We start from the raw sequence: 26,816 nt of genomic DNA, 5'->3' as shown, positions 1-26,816 counted from the left end.
TTCCCCAGCACAGTTAAAAGCCCGGCCATCCACCCAATTTCCCATCCTTGTAACTTCTTTTTCCCTCAAGGCTTGCTCCCCCATCCATCAGCAACTCTGGTCTCTTCTACCTTTAATATAAGTGCCCTGAATCTCACCTCTTCTCGCCTGCTGGCCCCTCTGTGGCTCTCTGGGCTCAAGCCATCACCTGGGCAACCTGATGTCCCAGAAATCACTGCCAGGGCTTTCCTCATCACTTCAGTCTTTGTACTCCACTCCTTAACGTTTTAATCTACTCGGCTTTAAAATGAAGTTTTATAAACAAACAATGGGCTTTTCATCAAAACCCGGTGATTATTTCAGGGGGCACACTGAAACGGGGGCCTGTGCCATGGATTTGTTTCACAGTGGCAGGGAGGGGCAGTGGGCGAGTAGACAAAACCAGACCACCGTGAGTTGATAATTACAACCGTAATGCGCAGCTGGGGGCTCATCTTACTGTCATGACTTCCCTTCATGTTCGAAATTCTCCATAATAAAAGGACACAGAATACCCAAGATTACCAACTCGTCTGTAACTGACTTGATGGACAGGAACACTTTCATCCGGCTCTTAAGGTGAGATCTAGCTACGGTGATCTGCAGCGGCGACAATTTGGCGAGGGCTTAGAGTTAATAACCAGATTAGTGCCGCAAGGCGAGCAAATCACTCCCGAGCTCCAGCAGGGCAGGGCCGAGCGGCTTTCCGCGCTGTGCTCGCTACCGCAGCCCCGGCGCCCAGGGCACCTTTGTGCGCGCGGGATTGCTCGCTGCTCCCCCACCCAGAGCTCCACCCCGGGCCGGGGCCCCTGCACATGCGGCCGCGGGGACCCCGGGCGCCTCCCTCCTTCAGCCGCAGGCAGGTGACTGGCGGGGGAGCAGCGGGACGGCGGGCAGGCCTAGAGGATCAGCGAAAATCCTGGGTCGACATCCCAAACAGAGCCCTGGGGTCGAGGCGCGTGGGCCGAGGGGCTCTCGAGTTTAAGGCATGACAAAGGTTAGAAAGAGAGGAGCCCGAGGGCCAGGCGCGCCGGCCGGCGCCCGGGGCCGGCGGGGCGGGGCGGGGCGGGGCGCCCCGGCTGCTGCTCGGGCGCCCCGGCTCCTCCGCCCCCAGGGCGCCGGCGCGCGCGCGCGCGCGCGGGGCCCAGGTATCTGGGTGTGGCCGTCCCCAGCCGGCCCCGGCCCGCCCCGGCCTCCTTGATCTTCCTTCCTCTTCGGCGGAAGCTCCCGGGGCGCCCGCGGCCGGGCCCCGAGGCCGCGCTCCGGCCCCTGCGCGCCGGCTCGCCGAGCCCTGACCCCCCGCGCGCCTCTGTGTCCCCGGGTCTGGGCGAACGACAGACACCACGTCGGTTTTGTTTTCCCGTTCGGGTTCCCTTTTCAAGGCCCGCCCTGGCGTTCAGCGGGGCAGATGCCCTTGGAGTCCGGAGAAAACAACTTGTTTATGTAAAAGCAAACGCGCCCCATGCCGGCCCGCGGCGGCACCCCCCTTTCCCCTCTGCGCGCCGCCTCCAGAAATGGCGCCTGTGTCCCGACCCCGACCAGGTCACGACCGGGAGACAGGTGTGCCCGTGGGGGCTCGACCGCAAAGCGCAGGGGGACGTCGTGTGTGCGAGTGATTTCCCCACCTACGGGCAGTTCAGAGCTGCGTGCTGGGCGCAGGGTGACCGTGGTGGTGGCCGCAGCAAGGAAACCGCAAAGCCCAGGGCCGGGTGCTGGAGACTTGGGCTGATGGGTTGAGTCCTTCATTCCTCTACCCACGGAACTGATATGCCCCCCCCCCCGCCCGCAGTACTGGGGTTCAGGGTTGAAACCGCAAGACGCTGTTTTCGGGACAGGCAGGCTGAGTCCACAGGATCTGTGTGACTTCAGCAAGTAGCCTCTCGGCGCCTTTTTCCTAGTCTGTACCATGGGAATGACAATGTAAAATCGAGCATTTGTGCTCGGCCTCTGCCGTGCTCAGCGAAGTCCCTGCCTCTTGGCTCCCAAAGAAAACGCATGGCACGAGCCTGGCGAACGTGCCGTAACGCATTTCACCATTTCACCGTGGGACAAACCCAGTCGCACGGGTTTTCATTCCTTCCTCTCATTAAATGTTCTGAGGGCCCTGGCACCAGGCCTGTGCTGGGCGGAGGCTGCGGTGATGAAGGCAGCAGGCCAGGCCTGGAGAAGCCAATAAAAGACCAGACTCTCCTTCTGAGGAGGAAGTAGGCCCTGGAAACTGCCGGAAGCCGCCCGCCAGGGGCCCCGTCTTGCCCCGGGCCCTGCCCTGTCAGGGTCCAGGGTCTCCGGGTAGAGTTCCCTGCCCTTGGAGTATTTACTCCCAGATGGTTTTTTTTAAAAAGGCCATGTGGCCCAAACACTGTTGATGCTCCTCCTGAGTGATGGTGAGATACTCAAGTTAGACTCTGAGAAGCCAACTCCCAACCCTCCATAGCCTGAAAGATCCTTTTTTCTTGCCACCTCTGCATTGTGAAAAGCTCTGAAGGGAACTCCTTTCTCCTCAACTTTCCTAAGTCCGGTGTTGCTTAGTGCCTGATGCCTTCATCCTTCCCTCACTGGGGCTTAGTTGGTCCCATCCAGGGCCTGTCCCCAGGTTGTTCAGTGGGTGAATACTGAGTGAATAGATGAAGTCTTCTTTTATTTCCCCCTGAGTGGGCCGCAGAGAGTCATAACAGGTTAATAATCCCAGCCAGCGTTTACTAGGTGCCTCTGCTGTGCTGGGTTCTATGCCAAGTGCTAAGTTCATGCTCTCATAGAAGAGTCACTCAGGCAGTTCAGCCAGGCCCAGGCTGGACCCTGGTGTTGGATAGATTCTGGAGGCAGTGAGCTTCCCACCCTGCCCTGCTGGGCTTGCACAACTCCAGTGGCAGCTGATTGGCCTGACACTTCCAGTACAGGGGCCGGAGTCAGCACAGGGGCCTGGGCTGTCGTTCTAGAAGTTTGCATGATCATCAGCTTAGCCAGGGGCCAGGTCCTACTGATTCTATTCCTAAATGTCCCTTGAATCCATCCAGGTCTCACTATTTGTCCCTAGATCACCACACAGAGCATCCCCCCATTCCCCCAGCCAACCCCAACTGCCAGTTCTCCCTTTCTAATCCCTTCCGACCCTGGAACTTCCGAAACAGCAAATGACATCCTGAAAAACCCTGGAGAGTGGGCCCTTGGCCCTCTGGATGAAATCCACAGTCTTTTAGGTGGTTTACAAGGCTCTGGGCCACATTTTTAGCCTGGTTCCAGTCACCCCACTGCAGGAGTTAAGATGCAACAACAGAACAGTTCTCATTTCTTGCGCTGCACAGCTGGGCCTCCACCAGGGGTGCCCACTGAGCCACCTGTTTCCCTAGGCAGAGCCCAAAGGCCTGGATGCTGCCGGGTGGTAGTTGCCTGTTCTGGCTCCTTTGTAAGGACAGTGAGCTCCTTGGCGGCAGGACTGTCTTATTACTCACAGACTCCCTAATGTCCCGTACAGCATAGGTTGAGTAAGTCGAATGAATGAATCAATGAATGAGGCTGCTGCAGGTTGGACCAGCCCGTCCCTGTGGTCTCCAGTGAGTTTCCAAGCTACACTTCAAGCAAATAATTATAATCTGGTCGCACTCCCACCCGACATCAGTGGAGAAGACCGATCTGGAGTGGGAGCTGTGTCAGCTGTATGAGGGTCCAGAAAGCCCCTAGCCAGCCAGAGAGAGCCGCTGAAGCCCGTGTAAGAACCACCTTCCCCTCCCTCGCTCATCTCAGGTGGTTCTTTTGACCATTCCAGAAAACTGTCCTGCATCTGTATGTGGCTTCACTGTGTAAGAATGCCTCTGAGTTTCTTGTCAAAGTTTTCTGCAGAGGACAGGGGAAGGTGTGTGTGTGTGTGAGGTGATTTAATATTAGCTAACATTTACCATACAAGTGCTGGGGGCTTTCTATGTATAATTTCATTTAATCCTCACATTTCCATTTTACAGTTGAGAAAAAAGGCACAGAAAAGTTCAATAGCTTCTGAAGACAGAAAGGGGCGGAGCTGGGATTTATTCGAACGCAGGTTGTCACACTCCACTATGATTTGAACTTAGGAGAAAAAGATGGGCATTTTCTTGGCTTGCTGGCTTGCAGGGGCCATGGGCCTCCTGGAGATACGCTGGCCTTCCTTCCCTCTCAATGTGGTTTAGAGACAGAGTCTAAGGGAACCTGCAAAAGCGACCTCGTTACCATGGCAACAGCCTTGTCGCTGCAGCTGTGATTTTTGCAGGCTGATTATCAGCCATACCTGCACGCGCCTGGTGGCCTGAGAGGCGCAGGCATCCGCAAAGTGGCTGCACCTGCTGGGATTCCAAGGCAGTGATGGGGGAGGGGCGGCCAAAATGAGCGGGCTGGGGAGGAGGGGCCGTCCAGAGGAGGCCCAGGCCCCCTTGCCCCTGTTACCTTCAGATTCACGTAACTTTAAAAATACAAAATGTCAGAACAATGCGCATCATGGGGCAATTGTGTTTCTCTGCAGAACTCTTCAGCGGCTCCAAGTATCTGCCACACTGGTGAGTTACTGCTTTGGGACAAAGAGAATGTGTTTTTGCCCCATTAAGAACAAATGTCTAAATTCTGCAGATCCTCTCCCATCTGGGCTCATTTCTTTCCCCCAGTTACCCCTCCCCCATACAGACCATCACTGACCGAAGCACGGACCTACTTTCATTTTCGCCTTTGACTCCTGTAATAACTTCTCCAGTATTCTCCCACTACAAGCAGCCCTTCGCTCTACAGGTATTTCAACCTCATGCTCTTAGCTGACCCTTCTCTGGCCCCTGGAGCCGGTGGTCTAGCAGGAATTGCACAGGAAAGGAGTCATTGTCAAATCCAGTAATTGTCAAATCCTGAAATGCCCAGAAGGACAAGGTGAGCTGGGGGAGGAAGCGGGTGGGAGAAGGAGAGAGGAGAGAAAAGGCTTGAGGGCCAGAAGGGGTTGGCGCCTGGAGGGCTTCATAACCATTAGTCTGCAGCCAATGAAGGCAGGGCCCGCTGAGGGCAACAGAGGCAAAAAATTTATTCAAGTTCTAACTCAGCCCCGCCTCTGCCACGGGGTTGACCGCGATAGCCCTGGGACCAAGAAGGCACACTCTAGCCTTGGTTCTCTCTCAGGAAAAGGGAGGACTGGTTGAGATAGTCTTTTAAGCCTTTGGACAATTTAAAACCCTACAGAAAGGTCAGATTTGCAACACAGAAAGTTTTCTCAGGCTAGAGAAAGGCCGCCCCAGGCCTCCCACACTTCTGCCTAATCTATCCCTGGTACTGAGGTTACAATAAGGGTTCCCCCATCCCCTCCGCATGAACTTGGAAGTCGGGCTTTTATTTTGCAAAGTCAATTAGAAGAATAATATATAATGGAATAGAATATTCAAATGCCAGGTCACTAAAACACTGGGGATAATTTAACAGAAGGTAGAGAGCTGGAAAAAAATCTGGTCCTGCATTGGGGACATTAAAATCACGTGAAAATGGATGAAGTACATCTACGTATTCCCACCAGATGAGGTCTCCAAAACATAACTGAATAGAAGGTTTCAAGAGGGCCTGTGGCCTTTGATTCCGTACATTAAAAGTCTCTGGGTTTGTTTGGTTCCCCCCCGCCCCAGGTATAAACTGAGGATAAAAAATAGGGCAACCTCACAAGTTACTTGTAAAGATTACGTGAATGTGTGCTCCTTTAGTGGGGACAGCACAGCAGTCGCTCCACAAGTGTTAGGCGTTAATACCGTCCTCATGAAAAATGACTTTGGAAGTGGATGGAGGTACAGTCCGTGACCATAATGGCGGTCAGTGGCCCAGACAGTATAAACGAGTAAATAGTCGCATGAATATATAATTATAAATTATGATAAATGCAAAGAGGAAAAATGAACCCGAAGGACAAATGTGGGGTCGGCGAGGAAAGGGGGGGTGGTGCCCGCGTTGGGACCTCCACAGTCATTCAGTACTCAGGAATTAGGGAAAGCGAGACTTAATGCTGAAGGGGAAAGATTATCGAAAAGAAACAGAACTAGACACTTCTGGGTGGACTCTCCACTTCTTCGGAAAAGAGTGGATGGAATCTTCCCCAAAAATGCAGGTCCCATAGTGTCATTTCTAGGCTTAACACACTTCAGTGGCTCTCTATCTTAAGAACAAAGCCCAAACTCCAGGTTCTCCAGCAAAATCTGGCCCCACGTCCCTTCTCCACCTCTCTGATATCTGCCTACCTTTTCCCACCCAAGGGCTGGTCTGTGGGAATGTTCCTTTGGCCCGCGAGTAGTCAGGCCATGTCCCCTCATCCCTTGCCCCCCACTCACCTTACAGGTGACCTCTCTGGGAACGTCCTTCTCTGTTCCTTCTTATCACCGACTCTGTGTGGAAGCAGATGGTCACTCATTTAACTCGCTCATTATCTCCCTGGTGACTGCAGGGGCTGGTTTATTTTGCCCCGTTCCCTCCCCCCCACCCCCATCCCAGTGTCTCCAGGGCCAGACACATGGGAGACACTGGACAGATGTGAGGTTCCATGCCCTGGCCATCTGAGCCATCCACAGCGCCCCCCCTCGTGTCCTGAAAGATGTTCTCTCTCCCTTCCACGCCTCTGTTCACCTCACTAATGCCTAAATAACCTTTAGCTCTGGATAGAGCTAGAGGTTCTCTCTTCTGAGAAGGCCATCTCTCTGGGTTTTCAAACTGTGCTATAGTTCCCCCCCCCCCCAATTATCACACAATTGTACCTCTGCTTCTCCCAGAGCTTAGATTCCAGTGACAGGAGACAGAAAATGAAAGAAAGAAAAAAAAAAAGGAAACAAACATATAGTGCTATGGGGGAAAGGAAGTAGGCAGTGTGGGAGAAGTGGCCGTTTGGGGTAAGGTGCTCAGGGACGTTCTTGCTGAGAAGGGTGACATTTAAGACTTGAAGGATGAGAGGGACGGGGACACCAAGGGGACATCTAGGGGAAGAGTAATGGAGGCCGGTACAAGGACCCTGCCTTGAAGGCGTGGAGCCAAGGTGACTGAAGCCGGGTGAGTAGGGGGCAGGGAGGGCGTATGTAGACGTTGAGACCATTGTAAGGCCTTTGGCTTTTATACTAAGTGAGATGGGGAAACTGCAGGGCTGCAGGCTCAGGAGGGACAGGATTTGACTTAAAGACACCAACATGCACTGAGCCTTCCCTGGCCAAGCTGACTACTAAGGACAGAGATGCCTCTCAGACGCTGATCCAGTCCTCTAGGGGCTCCCAGGGCTGCGGAGTGCCCCCAGTGAAATCAGATTTGTGTTGTGAAAAGTCACTCCTGGGTGAACTGGGATACTTTGCCTACCTTGTATAGTGTTCTGATGAAGATTTATTAAATATAAATGAGTAAGATAAGTTCCACTTCCAATCTCTTCTCTTCATTCTTCTTCCCTGCATGTCTTCCTTTCTTTCAGAAGCATATTTTCAAAGCCTATTATATTGGCAGCAGTACTGGATTAGAACCCACAGAATAAAATGCCCACAAATCCATACTGATATCGATGAATAAATAAATAAATGGAGCAGAGAGGAAGGGACAGCTCTTTCTTAGAGAAGGATTCCAATTAAAAAATGCAGGAGTGAGGGAAATAGAAAGTCACCATTGGAACACCACAGTTATAATCATTGTAGACAAGGTCCGGCGATGGATGTGAAAATTAGTGGGCAAAAGTTTGAGGAACAAGAGAATATTTGCATTATCTAAAAGTCTGTCATATTTGTTAACTACAGAGGGAAAAAATAATAATCAGACAGTGGGGAAACCTGCAGACACCATCTTAACCAAGTGGTTAAGCTTAATGTCCCAGGAATGAGACGCATCAATGTCGGGCACTCCCGAGAAGAGGGGCCCTTCTGCGTTCTTCTTCCCCAGAAGGCGTAACCTCTATTCATCTAATCATGAGAAAACAGGAGACAAACCCAAAGTAAAGGACATTCTGCAAAACACCTGACCAGTACTCCTCAAGTGTGTCAAGGTCATGGAAGATAAAGGAAGACTGAGGAACTGTTACAGATTAAAGAGGACTAAGGAGACATGACAAGTAAATTGTGTGGGATCCTGGACTGGATCCCAGAACAGGAAAAGAAAGAAAGAAAGAAAAAAGAACATTAATGGGAAAATTGGTGAAGACTGAACAAAGTCTGTAGTTTTAGCAAATAGTACCGAGCCAATGTGATTTTCTTGGTGTCGATCATTCTACTGTGTGTGGTTATGTAAGATATTAACCTGAGAGGAAGCTGGGTACGGAAACTCTCGCTGCTATTTTTGCAACTTTTCTGTAAATCTAAAATTATTTCAAAATAAAAGGTAAAAAAAAAAAATAAAAAAAAAGAATTTGAGGAAGCCTGTTATAACCCGAGCACCCAGCTTGAGAGCTCCAGATTCCACTTCCCTCTTAAAGGAACCGGGGCTCCTTAGAGAGTATCCCATGCCAGGTCCAGGCCAGAACACAAGGGGACCGAGGGACAGCAGGCTACATCAGCGAGCAAAGAAGCTGTCAAGACTCACCAAGTCGAAGAGATTTTTACACACCAAAGATGGGATAATTTGAACATCAATAAGAATGTGTCCTGGGGGTGTGGGTGGGGCATGGGCAGGCCTGGGTTGATGGTTATTGGGCTGACAAAGACTCATTACCCTATTCTGTCTATTTTTGGTGTATATCCAATATTCTACATGATAAAGTCTTTTAAAAACATCTGCAATCTATAACTTAGTGGTAACAATTATTAACATTTTGTAGTCTACTGGTACCACTCTTTAGAAAAAATACATGTGTATGTGCCTGTGTATTTTATTTTATTTTTTTTATTTTTCCCGTGTATTTTGTAAAATTTGGATCATACAACGTAAATCCCTTTAGCAAACTGTTTATGACCCTACCAATAAATGTCCAACCACTGTCTAATTTTTAAATATCTTTCGTGCCCAGGGTGCTGCAGATGCGATGCTAAGCCAGATTTCCTACCTCCGAGGCAGGCTGTGGTCTAGGGTGGGCTTCTCTTTATTAATGGAGCGGACTTTCTACCTCGCAGTAATACAGATTCAAGGACAGAACATTCACTCTGCTCCCCATGCCTCCCTTCCAAGGGAGATCGGGACTCATTCTAGGCAGTAGCCTCTAGGCCCCTGAATGACAATGTCCAGCAGCGTAGCAGGCACTTAATGAGTGATATTAGCGATCTCTGCTTCAGAGCCTTGGGCTGCATTTGAGTATCGTTACATTTTTGTCATTCATGCTTTCTCTGGACAGTGTCCCTGCCTTCATGGCTGCATCGGGGACTTCTCCTGGGCCCCAAAGCCCCTGGCACCCTCACCCCCACCCCCACGGCTGCACCGATGGTGTCCTGTGGCCTTTGTAGCTTCTTTAGAAGACCCCTGGGCCCGGCAGAGGGTCTGACACAGAGAAAGCCTTCATAAACGTGTGCTGACTAAATGAAACGTAAAAGAAAGCCACGCGGATTGCATGACCAAGGGTGTGTGTGTGTGTGTGTGTGTGTGTGTGTGTGTGTGCGCGCGCGCGCCTTTAATCAACCCCAAACCCGAATACCAACTCCTTGGCGACTTTTTACAAAACGAAGTGCGGAGGCAGCCGAGGATTAGCCGGCCGAGCTGATCCCCTCCTTTCCTGGGCGGGCGCAGGAGGAAGGGTAAAGGGGGTCAGTCGAAGCAGGGCAGCCGGGAGGAGGGGCGGAGTGCGCAGCTCTGGGCCGCGGAGGAAAGGGAGCCGGAGGAGGAGGAGGGGGCTCTTTCTCTGGGGCTGGCGTCTTCCCCATTTGGCAATCGTGGTTGCTCCAGACCCAGCACTCCCCGTCGCCCACACTTCCTCCTCATCTTCCCGCCTCTCAGCCTGCGCTCGCTCCGGTCTGGTTTGCCCTGATCCTCCGTCCACACCCAGGGCCGCCCTCCTCGGGGCTCGTTTACCTGGCAAGGTGCAGGATGCTGCGGGTTGCCCATCTTCGGCCTCCCTCGGCCTGGGGCGCAGGGGTTACGGTGTGGGAGCTGTTTCGTTTCTCCTGTAAACGAGAGGCAGCCTTTCAGAAGAACTCTTTAGCGGAGCTAGCTAATGAGGACTTATTGGGGGAGAGAGCCCCCTTGTTCAAATTTACAAAGACCCCAGGGACCCTTGTTACCCAGGCGGTGAGACCCGAGCTCCTCCCGCGCGATCCATAGACTGGCTACGTGGGGCTCCTCAGTCTGCAGTACAGGGCCTGGCATTTTAATGGGAGAGAGGAGGAGGAGGTTTGGGAAATATTTACTGAAGGAAGGAAGGAGTGAACAATGCTAAGTACAGCTGCAGAGACTATAGGACAAAGTGGAGAAGACCGAGTGTTTCCAACGCCAGCACACAGACCTGGATTCAGATCCTCTCTCCACCATGTACTCACTGACTTGGGACAAGTTGCCTGAGATGTTCTGGGCCTCCCGTTTCTCAACTGTAGAATAGAAGCAAAAAAAAAATTCTGCCTTATTTGTGAGATTTATGCGAGATCTTTGTAGACAAATGGTCGCTATTGTTATTAGCATTGTTTACTAATTCAACGAATATGCATTACACACCTACCGCAAGCCAGGCACTTTCTAGGCACTTGATCAGACCACAGAACAAAACGCACTGAGACCCCTCCCCAGAGGAGAGACAATAGACTACGAGTGAGTAAATGGAGTAGCTGTTGGAAAGCGATAAATGCACTTTGGGAATGGGCCCCGGGGGAGGATGGGTTGGATGGTTATGTGAAATAGGGAGGCAGAGTAGTCCTTGTTGAGACGCTGGCCTTTGAGCAAAGGCTGGGGATGAGGAAGAGTTTTCCTACAGACGGGACGGTCCTGTGCCAAGCTCCCCAGGTGAAACGAGCATAGGGTGGCTGGAGTTAGGAAGAGGAAGTCAGAGGTGAGGTGGCCAGACCAAGCAGGACATTGCCAGCCACGTGAACTTGGTTTTTAGGCCAAGTGAAGAGGAGGTAGGTACTGTAGGGTTTTGAGTGGAAGAATGACATGATCCGACTTACATCTTAAAGGATACCCTCGGCTGCAGGGCTGAGCGCAGACTATAAGGGATAAGGGGAGAGGCCAGGAAAACGGGTGCAGCAACCCCGGTGCTGGTGCCAAGCAGTGGCAGTGGTGGGTGAGGAGTAGTCGGTGTGTGGATCTGTTTTGAGGGTAGAGCCAACTTGGTCTCCTGAAGGGTTGAATGTGCAATGTGAGAGAGAGACGGGTCCAGGATGTCGGTGGGGTTTGGGGCCTTAAGAAGTAGAAGAAATCAGTCGTTGCTGACTGCAGTGGTTGAGGCTGCGAGTGAATCGGGTTTGAGACGGAGATCAAGAGTTCAATTTTGGGACAGACAGATGGCCAATAGACCTGTGAAAAGACACACAATGTCACTGATCATCAGAGAAATGCAGATTCAAACCACAGTGAGATATCACTTCACACCTGTCGGAATAACTATCAACAATAACTCGATTGTTGACCTGAAGAACCCACAACATTAGTTCGAAAAGATCTATCTATGCACCTTTGTGTTTATTGCAGCACTATTTACAATAGCCAAGATATGGAAGCAACCTAAGTGCCCATCAGTAGATATTAGACAAAGAATTAATGGTACATCTATACAATGGAATATTACTCAGCCATACAAAATGCAATCCTACCATTTGCAATGACATAGATAGACCTAGAGAGTATTATGCTAAGTGAAATAATGTCAGAGAGAAGGACAAATGCCACATGATTTCACTTATATGGGGAATCTAAGGAACAAAATAAATGAACAAACAAAATGAAAACAGACCTATAGACACAGAGAACAAACGTGATGGTCAGATGGGAGGGGGTTGGAGGACTGGGTGAAAAAGGTGAAGGGATTGAGAAGTACAAGTTGGTAGTTACAAAATAGTCATGGGGATGTGAAGTACAGCATAGGGAATATAGTCATCAAGAGTATAATAATTATGTATATTGGTTGTACCATGTGGGTACTAGACTTATCGGTGTGATCACTTCATAAATTATATAAATGTCTAACCACTATGCTGTATACCTGAAACTAATATAAACAATATTGAATGTCAACTCTAATTTTTTAAAAAAAGAGTTCAGTTTTGGATGTTTTCAGATCTCGATGTCAGTCAGGTATCCACACGAAGATACCAAACAGGCTGCGCATGTAGATTTGGGAGTTGGTGGCAGTACTATGACTCTTTTCCCTCCGATCCCATGCTTCACGCTCACACCAACCAGCAAGGAAGGCAGGGCAGGCGTGATTCTCCCAGCTTGACAAAAAGGAAATTCTACAAAGAGTACATGTTAGAATTGAAAACAGGCATCCAGACAAATACTTGCACGTGAATGTTCAGAGAAGTACAATTCGCAGCCATCAAAAGGTAGAACAAACTCAAATGAACGGATTTGTAAAATGTGGCATGTCCCTACGACGTCATATTTTTCAGCCACAAAAAAGAATGAAAAACAAATGCAGGCTACAAGGTGGATGAACCTCAAAAACTAAACGAAGGAAGCTAGTCACAAAAGGCTGCATATATATAATTCCATTCAAACAGAATATTCAGAATAGGTAAATCTAGAGAGACAGAGCAGATTAGCAGTTGCCGGGGGCGGAGGGCAAAAGGAAATGCGGGGTGGGGGGTGGTGACTACTTAATGGGGATGGGGTCTCCTTCGGGAGTGATGAGAATGTTTCGGAACTAGATAGAGGTGACGCTTGCATGACACCGAAAATGTACTAAATGCCGCTGAATTGTACACTTTAAAATAGTTAACCTTTTGTTATGTGAATTATACCTCGAGTAGAAAACAAAACAAAACAAACAAAAACAAAAGAAGAAACTAATGGCAGGCTCCCTGGCCCCCAGCCCTGAGCAGCGATGCCCACTGCCATTCTGAGTGAGGCCCAGCTGTCTGTGTGGCCTGCATAGGACTCGCCCCCAGTGAGAAGAGCAGATCAGAGGAACAAAGGGATGTGTCCCCTGCAAGGTCAGTGCAGGGCGACTGGATTTCCCAAACCAGGAAATCTGGTCTGACAAGCACGGGATCCACACGTGGAAGCAGCCCTGCCGGAAAACCTGTGGCTGGGCTGCTCCCCCCTCAGAGGGAATGTAGTCTGCTCTGGCACTTCCGGGTTTGTTCAGGTTGGGGAAGGAAGGAGCTGGAGCTGCCAACCTGGCTTCTCGGATTTTCCATAGTTAACCCTACAGGGTCCAAGACCTGCAGAGCTGGAAGGGATTCTAGAGATTGTTTCTGAGGAAGTGGAAGCTCCAAGAAGATAAATACCTTCTCCCAAGTTGCACAGCCTGAGCTAGGACTAGTAGGGCGGGAACCAATGTTTGCATAGCTCCTACTCCATCTTTGCCCAGGAGCCTTACAGACATTATCTCAGGTGTTAATAGCTCCATTGTGCAGAGGAGATTCTGAGAGGCTCAGCGACCTGCTGGTATCACACAGCCATTAAGAGGGAGGGCTGGCGGTTGCATGTAGGTCTACCTGACTCTTTTGGCTAAGCCTTTATCTGCCTTGTTCACATACGTATCCCCAACACCAAGAGAAAGAATGGACGGGTCACCCTACGCTCCTCATATCTCCATCCAGATTCGCCTGGTTCCAAGTTAATAGACGCCCTGTGGCTCTCACAGAGCTGCTGGCTTTAACTATTAGAATTTAGAAACAACAGCTGCAGGCGCTCCAGGACCAAACTGGTGTGCCTCTGTCTGGCTCAACTAGTTAAGGCTTCTCTGGCCAAGCTGACGAGGGTGAACAAAAAGCAGCAAAGAGCTAGAGAGAGACTTCCTAACATACCTTTATCGGTGTTGACCGTGGTTATGAACGAAGGATCTCCACCGTCGTCACCTTACCGCAGATCCATGGTTTAAAAAAATGGTATCTACTGAGGACAATTGCCTTTAGGTGGTAACTCAATTGTAGCCCCACTTTTCCGGCAGGGCTCCAGACAGGCAGGCAGTAACCCCTATGACCCCACCGGCTGATAGCATTTTAGCTAAGAGCAGGAAACTTGACAGTTTTGCAAAGTTGTAGGGTTTGGACTTTTTGAAATATGGGAAAATAGCTTCTTAAGGCCATTCCAAACTAAGAAATGCGAGTGGGGGAATAGCCACAGCTATAAAAAAAAAAACCTTAAAAGAATTGTGATATTTAAGCAAATAAATGAGAAAGCCTGAACTAACTAGATGGTTTTCTAGGAAACCATAAATTACCAAAATAGATCCTTGGAGATAATTCAATTTGAACCAGACCAAATATCACGTCAGAAAATGAAAATGATATCAAAAAGCTATTCTCCCACCCACAGAGGAAGAATTTTAAAAACTGTCAGGTCCCGAAAGGTCATAAGGTGAATTCAACTGAAATTTTAAGGAGTGATGAATAACAGTGCAATTCAAATGGGTCAAGGTCCTGGAAATAATGATAACAATGCCCTACAGTTACTGAGTCCCTGCGTGGCAGATGCGGTTGTAAGTGTAGCATTCATTTAATTGTCACAGTAATCCTGTAAAGAAGATAAATTTGTGTTCCCATTTTAGAGATTAAAAAACTCAGGCCAAAGCAGTTAAATAACCAGTCCAGGGGTATACAACTAGTAAGTGGTGGATCCAAATTTGAACCTAGTGAGTTTAGTTCCAGAATTCACCCTCTTAATCACCATGCTAGGCCAACTAACTGTTCCAAATTCCTTTTATGGACATTATATATAAATACCCAAATCGTCAAATATAGCACAAGAACCCTACAGACTAGTTTCATCGATGAGCATAACAGCAAAAATTGTAAACTAAATATTAGCAAATAAAATCCAGCAAGCAGCACATAAAAAAATTTATTTACCAAGTAGGTTCATACCGGGAATACAAGATGGTTCGATATTAGGAATATCATTAATATTATTCATCGTATTGATAAAACACTGGAGGAAAATTGCATGATTATTACATAATGCTTAGAAGATATTTGTTAAAATTAAAAAATTCATGCCCAAATTAAAAAAATATTTTTAACAATAGGAAGGGAAGGATGCGTCTTTGAAATACACACACATGCATGCACATAGAGATATACCTCAAGCCAAAAAGCCAATGTGTAAGGACAAAATACTAGAATACTAAAAGCATTCTCAAACTCAGGACAAAAAGATATTTCTACCATCACTTTTTATTTAAAATTGTTCCAAGGCACTTACCAATATAATTAAACAGCAAAAAAAGAGGTATAAAGATGTAAAAGAAGAAATATAATTATTATTCACAGATGATATGATACAGCGATATCTTAGAAAACCTAAGAAATTCAACTAAAAAAACTATAGCATAAAGAGAATTAGGTAAAGTGCCTAAATTACAAATTTAATATACAAAAAATCAATGGCCTTACTATCTATAAAAAAGATTCATTTGAAAAAATAATGGAAGATTTACGTTATGACCCAGAAATCCCAGTTTTAGAGATTTATCTTACCAGTATACTTGTATATTTATTCATTCAATGATTATGACTGAATGCTTACTCATTCAGTGTCAAATACCTTTCTGGGTTCCAAGAATATAAGTGAGTAAACAAACTGGACAGAAACAAAACAAAACAAAGGCAAACAAAAAAAACTCTTATAATCTGGTAGTAGGAAACATAACAAACATAATTTAAAAGTAAATAATAAAATGTGTTAGAAAATGATGATTGCCATCAGAAAAAAAATTGAGTGGGCTAGAGAGACTGGGAAAGCTGGGTGGTCGGGAGGGGCCTCCTGGAGAAGGAAGGAGGTAAGGGATGAGCCATGTACGTATGGGGTAGGCGGAGGGAACACAAATTCCCTGTGGTGGGATTGAGCCTGATGTGTGCACACAAAATAAGTCATGTCTGTAACAGCAGAGGATTCAAAAAATAAATATTCATCTACAGGGGACCAGTTAAAGAGGCAAGGACGGCTACCGATGGAATACTATGCAGCTATACAAAAGAATAAGGAAACTACGAAGTGAGATGAAACGTTCTCCAGGACATACTGATTAGTGAAAAAAAAGCGAGGAATGAAATAGACTATATGGTATGCTAGCTTTGTGTACAAAAGAAGAGAAATCAATATTAGAAAGATGTCAATTCTTTTAATGTACAATTTTAACATAGGCTCTCCAGAAGAAACAGAAAAACTACTTTTTAAGATCTAAGAAAATTCTTAAAAAGAAGAATGAGGAGGAGGGCTAGTCCAACCAGGCATTAAAACATATTATAAAACTATGGTCATTTAAAATACTTTTCACTGGAGAACATGAATGGACAGATCAATAGAATAGAATAGGATATGATGAGATAGGATAGGATAGAATAGACTATCCAGAAACAGATCCAAATACACACAGGAAATAATAGATTATGCAATAAATCATTTTGGGAGTATCGAGTAGCCATCTGGAAACACATGCATTTGTATCTTTCCTTCATTACACTAAAATAAGCTTCAGACAGCTCACAGATATAAATCTAAAATGTGACACCATTAAAAAAATTTATAATTTTGCAGTGAGATGGGTTTACTTACACATGACTCAGAACGCATCAACTTTGACCACAATAGAATTTAAAAAATTTTCCACGAAGAAAACAAACCGAACAATGATATACACAACACACATGAGAGACAAAGAACTGCAGCATAAAAACAACTCTTATAAATCAAAGTGCAAAAGACAAAAGTCCTTTAGAAAAACAGTCCCAGGATATGAACAGAGTTCGCGGAAAAGAAACTAACATGACTCTTAAATGTATTAAAAGATGCTTGACCTCACTGAAATTAAACTCACAGTGAGATACTATTTAATGATTGGTAACGATAAAAATAGTTCGATAGCATACACGGCTCTTAATCTATTTTTATTGAACAGTGCTGACCTAGATGGAGACAAATTCCCTTGAGCTGCTAAATCACTGAGCTGCAGGGCTCGGAGGCCCAGTCCTTCCATATCCACCAGAACCACTGTGGGAGCGGCCTGGCCTTGGCCCTCGCATACCTAGGCAAGGATGCTCGTCCAGCCATACCCGTTATCCTCCCTCACTGCCCTATTCCAGCCCGTCTGGCTTTCTCTTTTCTCCACACTGCTCTGTAATTTCTCTGTTGTCTTAGCAACCCCCTGCTCTCCACCTTCCTAAACTTTTTTACTAGGCCCTTTGGAAAGCTAGTTCTTAGACAACAAAATAACTTACACCCTCACACTTTCCTGGCCCAGTCTAGGGTTTTCTCTGGGACCAGGCAGGTAAGGAAAATGCATGCAGTGTAAAGGGCTATGGGCGAGGGGTCAATGCCTGTGCCCACTCTGTGCGTGGGGACAACTCGCCAAGCTGGAGAGTCTCTGTGCCCTGACCCAGCTCCATGGGGGAAGGTGGAAAGAGCACGGCCAGACCTTCAGAAGTTTCAAGAGAAGCAAGAAACCTTCATACGCGGGGCCTCGGAAACGGTCTGGCGGTGCCTCGGAGTCTATGACCTGGCGATTCCGTTCTTAGGTATCTACTTGGGAGAACTGAAAACGGTTCACACAGAAACTTGTACGTGAGTGTTCACAGTAGCAATGTTCATGATGCCCAAAAAGTGGAAACAACCGGAAAGTCCATCTATAGATGGCTGCACGCACAACCCGAGGGATAGCCACACGGTGGAATATTATTCAGCCATGAAAAGGAAGGAGGTACTGATGCCTGCTGCTACTTACATGAACTTCGGAAACGTTGCGCAAAGTGGAGGAATCCAGTCACAGAAGGCCACTTATTGTAGAAGCCCTTTCAGGTGAAACGTCCAGAAAAGGCAAGTCCATGGAGACAGGAACTAGATTAGTGGTGGCTAGAGGCTGAGGGAAAAGGGGAAATGGGGAGTAATTGCTAACAGGTACAGGCTTTCTCTTTGGGATAATAAAAATGTTCTGGAATTAGATAATAACGATGGTTGCAGAACTTTACAAATATACTAAAAACCACCGAATTGTACACATGAAAATGGCAGACTTGATGGTATGGAAATTCTATCTCCGACAGAAACAAATCGAATGAGGTCAGCAATCTGGATCTTTGTGAAAAAAACACCTGAAGTTTTTCATATTGACTTACTTTACAGCACCTGGTCGTCCTAGGTGCTCTCCCATCCAAGCACTAACCAGGCCCGACCCTGCTTAGCGTCCGAGATCAGATGAGATCAGGCACGTTCAGAGCGGCATGGCCGTAGACCATGCTGACTTAATTTTTGAGCAAGCCAAGCAAAGCAGGGTTTGGCTGCCGGTCGCCCACCAGTTTGGAGCTTCTGTTTGAACAGGAATCCCTGCTCCCCTCCGAGATCGTCCTTCTCAGCCCAGCTCCCTTCTATCTGGCTGTGCCTTTTTCCTCATTCCTTTCCCTCTTGCAACCGCCCCAAGGCTTCTTCCAGACCATTATCCTTTACTGTCTCTTAAATGCCCGGTCTGTCTCCTCTGAAGTTCTTGCTTTTCAACTCCCCTCATTCACTGGCCTTGTTAGACCCAGACTTAACTACCTTCCTCTCCTCCAAGCACGTGGCCCATACCAAAGACAACCTGTCCGCTCGGCTCCTTGCCTTCCTTCTCTGTGAATCCTTTCACCTTGCCTCCATCTCAGCCGCCTTTCGCAGGGCCAGAATTGGGCCTTGTTATCTGGCTCCCGAGTTACTTCTCTCACTGTAGCCTCTGCTTCCCAGCCGTCTGTGGCTGGCACTTCCTGTCTGTTTACCTCCCACTGGTCTTTATTTCCACTCTTTCTTCACTTCCTTCTCCCTCCCCCATGGATGCCTCGATTCCTCACCTCAGCTGCTTTCTCGATGACATCCTGACTTCTCTTGATGTGTCTCTTTGTCAGGTCAGCCCGATTGTCCTTCCTCTTTCTCGGTACACCTCAGAAAATCAGGTTGCCGCACAGTCTGGTACCATTAATTCATGGACGTCGACTGTACCTGGACCCGCCAGTGCCCCGCTCCATCTACCCTGCCTTCCTCCGCTGTGGCTCTCGGAAACCCTCGCCTCTCTCCGCAGACCTCTGACTTCGCCTTCTGTTGCACACAGAAGCCCCTCAACCTGCCATCAAGGCGCCCGCCTGGCTGATTGTACCCACTTGTCACCTCCCGAGGGGAAGATGTGTCCTTTTCTCATTTACTATGGTCTGAATATTTGTACCCCCAAATTCACATGCTAAATCCTATTGCCTGTGGGGTGACCTTAGGAGGGGGGCCGTTGGGAGGCGATTAGGGCATGTCAGGATTAGTGCCCTTTGTTAAGGAGGTTCCAGAGGAACCCCTCGCTCTTCCCCTTTGTGAGGAGGTCTGTGACCCAAATCTACCCTTGAATTTCCAGCCTCTAGAACTGTGAGAAATAAATGCGCGTTGTTTATAAGACGCCCCGGCTTCGGCACCTCATTCTAGCAGCCCGAACGGACGGAGTCGCCGCGTGAGGCCAGTCCATCCCGCTGTGCTGGATCTCGTGCCCCACATCCCACCTTTGGCTCCGAGACGCGCTCCGAGCCTCCCGCGATCCCTCTGCTGGGTCCTCGCCAAGAGCGAACGAGAATCCTCACGTGTCTGCCTCCTCCCTCCGCCCTGTGTGTTCTCGTCTAGCAACTAGCCTCTCCCCTTCCTAAGACAAAGCATCTTTCGAAAGAGTTGTCTGCACTGTCTGCCTCAGTTTCCACATACCCCACTTGCTCCTCACGGAAACCTGGCTTCTGCTTCTAACATCATTGAAAGTTTTCTTGCAGGTCGCCGCATTGTCCGGTCTAACCGACACTCTGCGTCATTAGCTACTTTGTCTTCTCTCCAGCATCCAACTTCCTGTAGACCTGCCCCACGGCAGGAGAGAGGGCTCCGTGGGAATTCTTGGAGAGACGTTTAATTCAGCCTGGCGGGGGCGCGGTCAGAGAGGGCTTCCTGAAGGAGTTGATGCCAGGGCAGAGCCTGAAAGGATATGTATAAATTGGCCAAACAAAGAAGGGGAGCAAGGGCATTTTACAGAATGGGAGGAGTCTCGCAGCAGCTCAATATCCCTGAAGTTGAACTGGGAGACAGAATATAAAGGACTTTCGAGGTCATGGTAAAGAGTTTGCTGTTTGGATTTTATTTTGGAGGCAACGGAGCTACCTATGTGACCTAAAAAAGAGGTCAGCAAACTTTATATGTAACGGGCCACATGGCAGACATGGTACAGCTTCTCAGCTCTGCTGGTGTAACGGAAAAGAAGCCACAGATAATAGATAAACAAATGAGCGTGGCTATGTTCTATTAAAACCGTATTATGGACCCTGAAATTCAAATTTCATGTCACTTTTGTATGTCGTGAAATGCCGTTCTTCTTTTGAATTTTCCCCCAATCATTTAAAAGTATAAACACCGTTCTTAGTTCGTGGGCTAGACAAAAACAGGCAGCAGGCTAGGTTTGGCCCCCAGGCTGAGGTTTGCCGAACCTGATGGAAAGCAAGGGAGTGACACAGTTAGAACTGGGTTTGAGAATGATGGCTCAGAGTGGGAGCAATTACGCCAGCCGAAGAGCCTGGCGAGCATCGGTCTGGGAGGGAGAATCAATGACGAAGGAAGTGGCAATGAAGATGGAGCTAAGGGGGTGGACTTGGGAGACACTGTGCCAGGGAGGGCGCAGAAAGCCTCCGGGCCACACCCGGCTCGGGGGAAGAATTAAATGGGCTTGGTGCCTTTCCTCCTTACCCACTCCCGGAAAAAAGCATGACCCCTCAAAGCTAGAGTAGTGAGAATGGGTATCACCTCTATCTCTACAAAGGGGAGTAATCAATCCCAAGCTAGTTCTGGACAGATCCCCCAAGGAATGAATGTTGGAGCCTTTCTACCACTATGAACCCTCCGCAGATCCTCTCTGCTCCGGGGAGTGCTTGATGTGTCGTGGGCTGTTGATGAGGTCATCGGTCACATGGAGTACTTTGGCTAAACTGAGCGAAGCTTTGAGACAGGTTATCACCAGCCAGGCAGCCAGTGGGTGATGGTTATGGTCAAGCAAGCAGCTGGGCCCGGGAGGCCATCCTCTGAGGGCAAGATGCACAGCTCACGGTTTTCCTTGACACAGGTAAAGGTGATGTGCAGTGCTCCCTCAAGGGGCAGGTGTCTGATGGTCACAGGACCTGGTTTAGCTCCCTGTGGAGTGTGGGCATCAGAGAGGATTTCAACTCCTGTTCTTCTCCTAGATCAGGGAGGCCCCACCAAACTTCTTGACTCTCTTCTTCCACCTGTACCTCCAAATATAATCTCCTCCTACTCCAGATGGAGCTTAACCCTTTATCTCTTTTATTTTCGAGCTACTGTTGATGGTAAATATTGTCCTTCCCCAGTCAGAGGCTACCTCCTAGTCTCAAAACCTGGAGTATGCAAGTCAAATCTCTGGCTCTCTGCCTTAGCCCCTTCCACAGCAAGACGGGTGGGCAGCCCTCAGATCTCCTTGCCCCCTGATACTTTCCCCACTCCGTCTAGACAAAATGCCTAAAAAGTCAGTGCCAAGAAGGAGGCTGTGTTTAGTACTGATTTCTTTTCCACCTCTAAGACAAGTGAGTGAAAATACGGCCCAGCATTTTCGGGGGGTTGGGTTGCTGAGCAGCACGAAGAGCCTACTTGAGTTTTGTGTGATGAAGTCAAAGCGAGAACCTTCAGCAGCCACATTCGGCTGTTTGGCAAGGAATAGGTTAAAACGATGGACCACAAGTCTAACATGGGTAAGAAGGGGCCTGAAGATAGGAAAGGAGATGATCCGTTAAAAGACGAAGGGCCAGTGGCTTAGGGGTCCCAAATGTCAGGAAGAATTGTCGTATCAATGACACAGGAAGGAGACAGAAATACAGTTGAAGGGCGAAGGTCCAAGAATGGCATGTTTGCCCTGGAAGCTCCGGGAGTGGTGCTGTTCTTGCTATGACAAGATCCAGGGTATGACAACGGTAGCAGGTGGCCTTGGCGGTGTGGAGGTCAAGGAACTGAGAGCCTAGGGTTTGGACGAATTGTCTACGTGGATGCAGAACTCATGAAGAAGGAAGAAGTAGAGGTGGAGAGAGAGAGAGAGAGTGAGCCCTGGGGGTGAGGTAGAGTCCTCGGGAGGAAGGCAGGTGACTTGCAGTCAGGGAAGTCATTTAAGGGCCTGTGCACTGAAGGTGTTGGCAGGTTTGAGGAAGGAGAGAGGGACAATGGTCAGCGAGAGGTGACGAGGAGAATGGAAGAGACTGATCATTCCTCCAATCCTACACGGTGCTTGGAGGAAAAAAGAAAAAAAAAAAAAACAGTCCCATTTACGGGCTGAAAGAAAGCGGTGTCCCCTGGGGTAAGTCAAGTCAGTTAGCAGAGAGGAGGATGGGGGGAGAGAGGGCTCTGCCGAGGGCAGGCTGTGAGTCCCACGACATGGTGGAAACATTTGGCGGATGGGGGGCGGGGTGTGGGAGGCTGGTCGGGTAGGGACGTTCAGAGCCACGTGGAGGTGGGAGTCCAGATGATGTGGGGTGACCTGGGAGCCGTGGCTTTGGGTAGCGTGGGGCACGATGGCTCTTGTCCTCTGTGTGTTCCTTGAACCCCCTTCTCCGCTCTGTTGAAACGCTACGCCCATCCCGCGCCTTGGAACGCTCTCCGCCCGTGAGTTAGCTCTTCACATCCGGCCTCTTCGCAGGGCTCCGACGTACCCACGTGACTGTCTGCTGGGCATCTGCGCTGGGGTGTTTAAAAGATCCTTCAAGAGGGAAGGCGTGAACCTTGAAATCCTCTCTTCCCCCAGTCGGTGGCATCGCCATTCACCTTGTTGTCTAGGACGAAAGTCTGGAAGTCACGCTAGAAACCCTCTATTTCCTTAACCCTCCTTTACCCAACCCGTCACCAAGCACTAGCTTCAGAATCCACCCAGAACCCAACACAGCTCATGCCCTTCACTGCTGCTGCTGTCGTCCTTGCTGCAGTCACTTCTCACCTGGTCCCTGCTGCCACGTCTGCTCCGTCCCCTCAATGTATTTTCATGGAGCAGCCAGAGTGAATTTTCCAACATACGCATCAGAGTGAGCGACTCCTCTCCTCTGGCCTCCCAAAGTCCTCAGAACAGAGGCGGCATTTGATCTGGCACAAGAGGTACAGGTTTATTTATTGTGGGTTTAGTACTAACCCCGATATTGCGCTCTGCTACCCAGGAACCCAGAACCCTGAAGATCTGAGGACCCCTTTTCGTCATGAGGTAACCCGTCAAATAGGAAGGTTCTCATAGCGCTCAGCTCTTGGAGATTCTGTTCTCTGTGTTAGAGGTAAAATGATTGCGTAGAAAGAGCATGGGATTTAGAGTCAGGAGACTGTGTTCAAGCCCGAGCTCGCCCTGAACTAACTGTGTGCCTTTAGGCAAGTCTCTAAACCGTTCTGAGCCCCGATATCTTCATTTGTGAAGCAAGACGTCTGTACGCCTGCTGACAAGCAGTCCGAGTGACCCCGGAAGCTGTCACACTGCAGCCCCAACTGAAGCAAGAGTCAGAAACAGACCTCAGACATGAGGGGAAATCAGGGCCTGGGCGAGCGCCGGCTTTGTGGGTCAGTGCCAGCTGAGCTGGGCTAGTGTGAAGGCCCTGCCCAGTCAAGGTGGTGACTCGACAGGACAGGTTAAATGCAAGACTATACAGAGACGTGGGCAGCAGAGTGATACAGAAACCCAGAGATACAGAGATGAAAGCCCAGCGCAGATGTCTAAGGCCGTAGGAACTCCGAGCACGCGGGAGTCATGAAGGAGTGGGGGCAGAAAGGCGGCTGGCCATGCTGGTGGCAGGGGCTGCTGGTGCCCGGCTGCATATCTCCTTCCTCCTTCTTTGTCCAGCTGCAGAGGCAGGAGGTGGTCTCCTGCCCCTGGCTGGCTTTCACCTCCAGTACCCTCATCTTTCGGCTTCTCAGCCTGAGGGTTTTTTCTGGAGCTTTGGGAACCTGCTCAGCCCGTTGCCCAAGCTGGCTCACAGGGGCCAGAGGTTTGAAACCTCCAGGGATGTGGGAGTCAGTGGATGAATCCCCACGGCGCTGTGGTGTGTGGTCCCTCAGCCGGCCCCCCGTGGGCCTGAGCCCCAGTTGCCGGAGAGGCGACCTACTCGTCGGCTTTTCTCACTTCTCTGTCTCACTTTTCCTCTCCCTCATTGTGCTTTATTTTGGAACCTCTTCCCCAAAAAAACCACCACGTTCTTGTCTCAGGGTCTCCTTGGGGGAAATCTGAATTTAGACGGTAGCACTACGGGAGAGAAGCAGGAACAGAAAATCTACCTCAGGTGCCGAGAAGCAGCAGACGCGTGCTCGAGGACGACCAAACAGGGCCTGTCGCCTCCCCGGGGGACATTCCAGTCTCTCGGGCCTACTGTGCAGATGGGAGGAGTTCCCATTCCCATGGTGTCGGAGGGGACCTGAGTGAGTCTCCGGGCCTCTCAACCTCAGGGCACCGAACCAGATTTCTGAGGACAGTTGATGCTGGTGAAGCACGGACTATGTGCCTAGCTCTGCGCCAGGCACTTCCCTTCCATGGTCTCTCATTCTCCTGACGACTTGCAAGGGAGGTAACATCCTCTGCTAACAAACAAAGCAGTGCGCTACTGGCAGAAAGGGAGACGTGGACCGATGGATTAGAATAGAGAGCTCAGAAAGAAACCTTCGCGTGTGTGGTCAATTGATTTTTGGGGAAAGGACAGTCTCTTCGACAAGCGGTGTTGGGAAAACGCATCCACATGCGGAAGAGTGAAATTTACCTCATACCACACATAAAAATGAACTCAAAATAGGTTGAAGAGCCAACTCTAAGAGATAAAACTATAAAACTCTTATAAAAAAACATAAAGGCAAATAGTCATGAAGTTGGATTGGCCATGGTTTCTTAAAAGATAACACCGAAAGCGCAGGTCACAAAAGAAAAAAATAGATACTTTGGACTTAATCAAAATAAAAAACTATCATGCGTTAAAGGACATTGAAAAGGCAGTGAAAAGACAACCCACAGAATGGGAGCAGATTTTTGCAAATCGTGTATCTGATAAGGATTTATTATGCAATTTATATAAACAACTCCTACAAATCATCGCCCAACGAACAACCCAATTGAAAAATGAGCAAAGGACTCAAATTGATGTTCTCACCTTTTTTTCCGGCCAGAGCCCTGGAGAGTGCAGAAGAGAAGATTTCTGCTGTGCCAGAAACCCTTAAGAAAAAGCAAAGGAGTTTCGCAGAGCTGAAGAGCAAGTGCCTAAGAAAGACGATTCCCCAAGAAAGAGAAAGAAGATGCTTAGAAAAGCAAGGAGGAAGCTTGTCTGTGAAAAAGCTAGGCACCGGCACACAGCGTGTAGGCAGCGTACAGGCCGAGGTGCGAACGGCTAGGATGGCACGAAAAGTTGGCTGCTTCTGTGTCCCCGCGGAACTCAAATTGGCCCTCATCACCGGGGTCAGAGACATCGACGGTGTGAGCACAAAGGTCCAAAACATGCTGCTGCTTCTCGCCTTCTCCAGATCTTTAATGGCACCTTTGTGAAGCTCGGCCAGGCTTCGGTTAACATGCTGAGGCTGGTGGACCCATGGACTGCGTGGGGTGCCCAAACCTGAAGTCAGGAAAGGAATTGATCTACAAGCGTGGTTATGGCAGCAAAATCTACAAAAGCCCGGTGCCCTGAGAGAGGACACACTGACTGCTTGATTTCTTGGTATACATGGGGTCATCTGCATGGAGGATCCGATTCACGAAATCTGTACTGTTGGAAAATGCTTCAAAGAAGCAAACGACTTCCTGTGGGCCTTCGGGTTATCTTCTCCATGAGATGGAATGAAGAAAAAGAATACCCGTTTGTAGAAGATGGAGATGCCGGCAGCAGGGAAGACCAGATCGACAGGGTTATCAGAAGGATGAGCCAAGGTATCTACCGGGGTTATTTTTGTGATCTGGTCAGTTAGTAAACAGTGATTGCTTTCGAGTGAGGAAAAAAAAAATTTCTAAGAAGATATATAAATGGCCAATAAACACGTGGAAAGATGCTCAGCATCATTAGTCATTAGGGAAATGTAAATCAAACCTACAAAGAGGATGCTTCACATCCTCTAGGATGTTTATTATCTTAAAACTGGAAAAAAAATAAGTGTTAACGAGGATATTACTATAGATGGAGTTGTGTCCCCGCACTGTCCCCCAGATTCATATGTTGAAGCCCTAGCTTTCAGCGCGCCTGTATTTAGATGTAGGCGCTTTAAGAAATAATTAAGGTTAAGTGAGGTCATAAGGGTGGAGCCTGAATCCGGTAGAATTGGTGTCTCTAAAAGAAGAATAAGAGGGACCAGAGCTCTGTCTCTTTCTCTCCCGAGTGTTTATACCCAGGAAAGACCAAGCGATGACATGGTCAGAAGGTGGACACCTATGAGACAGGAAGGCAGCTCGCCCCGTAAACCAAATTTGCCGGCACCTTGATCTTGGACTTCTCAGGCTCCGGAACTGTGAGAAACAAATTCCTGCTATTTAAGTCACTCAGTTTGTGGTATTTTGTCACCGTAGCCTGAGCAGACTAATACAGACATGGAGAAATTAGAGTGCATGGCTCACGAAAATATAAAAATAGTGCACCCCTGAGGAAGACAATTTGGCAATTCCTCAAAAAGCTGAATATAGTAGGATTTACCATATGATCCAGCAATTCCATTTCTAGGTTTGTGTAAAAGAATGGAAAGCAGGGTCTCAAAGAGATTTGTATACGTCATGTTCCGTTGCAGAAATATTCGTGACAGCTAAACGGTGGAAGAAACCC

The 26,816-nt window shown here is 48.7% G+C and overlaps 2 pseudogenes; one reads left to right on the top strand and one right to left on the bottom strand.

The window, feature by feature from the left end:
• Positions 1–18,147: 18,147 nt before the first annotated feature.
• On the bottom strand, positions 18,148–18,266 carry LOC118613949 (annotated as a pseudogene).
• A 6,929-nt stretch (positions 18,267–25,195) lies between these two features.
• Positions 25,196–25,974, top strand: LOC107519695 (annotated as a pseudogene).
• Positions 25,975–26,816: the final 842 nt, after the last annotated feature.

The sequence above is a fragment of the Rousettus aegyptiacus genome, unplaced genomic scaffold (assembly GCF_014176215.1).
Source record: "Rousettus aegyptiacus isolate mRouAeg1 unplaced genomic scaffold, mRouAeg1.p scaffold_m13_p_2, whole genome shotgun sequence".
Lineage (NCBI taxonomy): Eukaryota > Metazoa > Chordata > Mammalia > Chiroptera > Pteropodidae > Rousettus > Rousettus aegyptiacus.
Note: the sequence above shows the minus strand (reverse complement) of the source record. Positions and strands in the feature narration are given on the sequence as shown.